The sequence below is a fragment of the Diospyros lotus genome, chromosome 8, assembly GCF_014633365.1.
Source record: "Diospyros lotus cultivar Yz01 chromosome 8, ASM1463336v1, whole genome shotgun sequence".
Lineage (NCBI taxonomy): Eukaryota > Viridiplantae > Streptophyta > Magnoliopsida > Ericales > Ebenaceae > Diospyros > Diospyros lotus.
Window position 1 is genome coordinate 6356262 of NC_068345.1, and position 5685 is coordinate 6361946.

Sequence of the window (5685 nt, forward strand, 5' to 3'; positions counted from 1 at the left end):
AAATATAATATATTAATTAACAACCAATAAGAATATTTGAAGAGTAAAAATAATATTGTAATTATTATATTTTATTTGAAAATAAAGTACATTAAATACAACTTTATAGCACTTTTTAGGTTAAAATCCACAAAACCCCCTCAAATTGTATAACTTGAGACACTTAATTCCCATATAGTTTTATTTTTTTTTTTTATCAAAAATCCCTTTGACATAACTAACGCAAAATCCAATTTATTTTTTTAATTACAAAAGAAAACTAATCTCCACTGTATTTGTGTTTCTAATTTCATAAATTGAAATTTTATTGTTTTCTTGTTGGGTGAGTGGTTATATTTCCCCACTTTTTTTCATTATTTTTCTCTCTTAAATCATCCATTAGTGTCACTTTATTCCACTTAAGAGTAAATTTGATATTTTATTTTTAATTAGTTTATAATAATATAATTATTTATAATTGTTTTAGATAATTAAGGCATTGTGGTTTTTTTTTTTTTTTGATATGTAAATATAATTTTTTTTTTTTACAAAAAATGGTATCAAATAAGATTTTTGGTCAAAAATAAAATAATAAGAGGGTTGAAGTTGTAAATTCTTGGAGGAATTTAGTGGGTTTTAGTTTTTTTATTTATTTAGGTAGCGTTTGTTAAAATGAGTAAGATAATACTGCATCAAGATAAAGTTTGAATGTTTTTAGATCAACATAACCTAGTAAAGCATTCTAAGATTTTTATTAAATTATTTTTTAAATTTTTTGAAATGTACTAAAGAATATATACGTCATTTTTTAGAGATAAACATGTCTAAAAAATGTCAGATAAGAAGTAACGTGACTTATTTTTTTAAGAATCATCAGATAAATTTAACAAATACATTAAAAATGACAAAATTCTATAATGCTTTCCATATTTTATATTTTTTTTTATCTATGTCTTAATTAACAAATACTATCTTAACGTGAAATGCTTTGCATTGAGATAAGCCTAGCATTAATACATTACCAATGTTGATTAATTGGAAGGAAAGATACAAGATATGATCTTTTAGCCTTATTTCATTTGTTTTTTGTTTTCTATAGAATTTCACTAGGCATTTTTGCTAACACCTATTCATATTGTCATAAATTCTTATTTCACTTGATTTTTTACCATTCTGCTTTAAGGTTGAAGGTGGTCACATAGTCCTAAAGCTGATAAGGTGGAGCCATGAGTGGCATGCGCTATTAAAAGCATTTGATAGCTTTCTTCTTGGCAGCTCATTCAAAGAGACCCAACTATCCTTACTAACACCCTTCGACTGGAAGAAGGAAAAGAAAATTCACATGCTCGCATCCTAACCTAAGAAGATGGACAACACTTTGAAGGCTCTCACAAATGCCCAATTATTCGGGTGCAGTTAGGTTAGGACAACATTCAACATCGTCAACACCGAGCTTTGGAACTTGATGAACGAAAGTCAAAGATGAAGATGTGTAAAGAACGTCTCGTACACAAAGATCGACCCCGAGTCCGCGACCATGAAAACCCAGTCATCTTCCCATAAGGTCGACACTCAAATAAACCCTCGTCTTCTTCAGTCACTAACAAGTGGATTCGTGACCTCAAAACAATGACACTATCCGAAGAATTGTACATGAAAGTAACCTTGGACACATTCTCACTCACCCAGCTATAGTCACCACTTGTGCTAAAAAACGGGTTTGAAGATGACCCAGCCATGGAAAAAGCACCTACACTATCTCCAGGGGAATCAAAGAAAACAGAGCCATTAGAAGTCATTCCCCTTTTTCCTATTTCGATGTATATTTCAACTACCTTGGTCGACACACCAAATCACTCCCTTATGCTCAACCAATAAAGCCCGATGACCAAGTGTCCAATTCCTCTCCAAGAGCTTTCTTATGACCATCACGAAATCGCTTCTTTCCCTAGATTCACTCCCCATACTCGTCACAACTCTTGATAAACCAACCGAAAATAAAAAATGGAGTGTTAAAAAATTGAAAAAGTAGGTTGCGCAAAGTTACTTGTGTAAACAAGCGAGTCTGTATAAGAAGGCAAGAGGGAGCTTGAAGGTAGGAAGAATGCGAGAACTCTGAGAAAACTAGGATTTAGAAATCGATCACAAATGCAAAAGTAAGAAGAGGGAAAATAGGCTATAAATGCCCTTATGTAGATATCGCACGATGCATCCAACGGCTAGGGATCAAATGTCACCAAACACCCTCAGAGATTATGCCACCTGTCAAGCGCATAAAACACCTTAGGTTAAAATGACAAAACAACTTTCTATCCGCCTACGACATCACATCTCCAAAACGAATGCCCCAAATTTTGAAACCACGTGCATTGCTTGTTAGAACCTAGAAAAACACCTTGGCAACACCAAGTTTGGCTTTAGCAGGCTCAATCCTAAGCTAAAGTAAGCTAGAACGTGACCATCACCTCTGCTATATTCCTAGCTCGAATGCTTGCCCATGCGAACATCTGACTTGGGGGGCTCTGGATCGTATTGATTCATTGGGCCAGGGGCCCACAGCTTGGCACTGAGCTCGGGCTCGGACTAGATCTCAACCCAAGAAACTCCGAAAAACTTTCCATCCAAGCTGAGATTCTCGTGCTAGTAATAAATCCTTTCAACTCTGAGTAACTCGCACGCTGATTCTTGATCAGTTCCTAATCTCCATAGAATATGAGATCCTTGGAGATGGCTTCTATCACTACCGTGTATCTCGACTTTCTATCCTCCCATGATGGCTGGCGACGTGTAAGGTGTAACATCCTGCCTTTCTAGGGCGTTAAAATTTATGCTAGGATTTTTTTTTTTTTATACATACACGAATCACACTAAAATCTTCAACATACCTAAATAAGATTAACCTTCCCAAACATGACTGAGGAATGGTATACTTAAACATAAGCATAAGCGAGAATCAAAACCTTAAGAAACCTCGAAAATCATAACATAAACGAGTTCATACATATTGTTTGCTCATCATAACATTACAAATACTGAAAATAAAGCAAGCCAATCTAACTGGATAACTTGTCCTAGCCTTGGCTTAGGACCCATCACAACCTCAATCATGCTCACGCCTCAATTACTCTCTTGCTTTTTTGGTTGCTCGTCTCGTCTGGAACTTGAAATATTCTAGGGACATATGTCCAACATTAGTCCCGTCTTGCATGGACTTACATAAATCGATACCCTAGTGCAACTTCCCTGTCAAACAACCCAGCACGGAACTCTAGGCAGTAGTCCCGTCTTACACACAAGGCAACAGATTACTCCTTTATGCTGTTCTGGCAATACCCTTAGAAAATTATGGCTACACTATCAGGGTGACATCCCATCCCTTACACAAATATCAATATACCAACAATATCAAACTATGTGAAGAAATCACGTTTGTTGATGCAATAGTATAAGTACAGATATGACAATTTGCTCACAAATTACATAATACCTAGAAATTCTAGGGAATAGTATGCATAGTTGTAATATCCCAAGATTTGAAAATAAATAATAATTATTCAAATTGGCGTTTGAGGACATTATTGAATATTTGAGAATTTAAGAGGAAGTATTTATTTATGTGGGTTTGAGGAAAATAAGGAAAATATTAATTTATTTGGGTATTTGGGGATTTAAGAAAAATATTTATTTATGTTATTTTGGGAAAATAATTATTTAATTGGGAGTATTTATGAAAATGGGAAAATAAATTAAATTAGTGGAATTTCTGGAATTTCGGGGTGCAAGTGTCAATGTAAGGAAGTTCGAGTGTAAGGGAAATTATTAAGAGGGGGCGCATATGTAATTAATGGAAAGCTGTGGGTGTTGGTGTAAAAGTTGGAAAGTGACTGAGAGTCACTTTAAATTTAATTGAAGGCACTATTTAGTTGAAGGATGCAAGTAGCGCGGGCGGTCGCGCGCGCGTGTGGCCAGGCGGGGGACGAGGGATCGAAACCGCGCAGGCGCGCGCGCTGGAGGGGGTTTTGGCTGATTTTTTAGCCAAACCTTGCCCAAAACGGCGTCGTTTTGGGCAAGGCGGTGGGCAGCCGGTCGCGGCCACGTGGCGCACGCTGGTGCGCCCGCGTGGCTGCTCTCTTACGCCCACTGTTTTGCACGCTTTTTAAGGCCAAATTGGCCATGTTTTTTTGCCCATTTTGCTGCTATAAATTGCTTCAATTGAACCTAAAATTTAGATTAAATTGGGAGCAAATGGTGAGCGAGCAGGGAGCTTCCGGAAGAAGAAAATGGCACGTGGAGGCTGGAAATGGTGAAGAAATTGGGAGAAACAGAGCATTAGTTCAAGTTTTATTGCGATTTAATTAGTCGGTAAGTAAATGATTATGTATTAATAATTTTGTACGGTTAGAATTTAATTAAAAGTTTATTTTATTAATTTTGAGAGATTATGTTACGTTACTTGTAATAATTTGTTGTGTAAGTATATATATATATATATACACTAGTGCACTGTGTGCAAGGGATGAGCTGACTGTGTGTAAATTATTTTGATTGTGAGGATTTGTGTTGCAGTGAGTGTGCCGTGAACCAATTTATATATACAGTGCACGGGGTGAGCTGACTGTGTGTAAATTATTTTGATTGTGAGGGTTTGTGTTGCAGTGAGTGTGCCGTGAACCAATTTATATATCTAGATATATATATATATATGTAAACACAGTGTGTGAGTGTGAATGTCATAGTGTGTGAGTGCAATGAAATTAGGATAAAAGAAAAGAAAAGGAATGCCCTAGCCGTGTATGCATATTGGTGGAGATATGTGCATGGTGTTTGTATACTAAGATGTATTAAGTTAATATGATTATATATTAATTATATGATTTGAGGATATTATTGGCATGATTTAATTTAAAATAAAGATAAGATTTATTGGGATTTTATTTACGGTGCACCCACGTGGGATTTTAGACAGTTAAATTATTTATATTACACGGTCATATTTAATTAATGTGTGCCACGATTTTATTAATCGCTATTAAATGTTTTACTTTGTAGTGAGAGTACAAGAAAGGCAAAGAACGGCCGTGTAAAGGCAAGCTCCTAACCCTCGCCTCATGATCTTTAATTCCCATGAAAGACCCCATGATTCCCTGTATTTTATCATCTCCCTTACTCTAATTCGACACCTAACCTTATTTGTTAAATTATTATTTATTTGTTTTAATTTAAATTAAATCCGAGATTTCTAGAGTTTTATTTGTTGAGTGCCTACGGGGCTTTGTACCGCCCCCATTCCTTTCGGAATGATGCTGAACCCAGCTTGGGGACTAGGTTCCTAGACGTGCAGATTTATTTACGATTTTTCTCGAATTTATTTATGATTTGGTTAGAGCTATCGAGCAGTATGACAGGGGTCAGTTGTTGGTGACGTTGGGATAGACTATTGTACGGCCCTGTAGTAGACCGTCGGGTGGACACTCCTAGTCACTGGCCTTTGACTAGTGCCAGGCATTGCTGACTAGCTCTACCAATATGTGATTTACTGCACGTTTAGATTTATTATATTACTGTTCATGATTTGATATGTACATGGGTACGGGATGCATGTTGGGATATTCATTTGTTGAGTATGCTTGGACACGGACATTCTAGCTTGGTTAGGTTGCATCTAGCACGGGTATATGCATCGCGTGTGGTTTACTATGTGGGCGG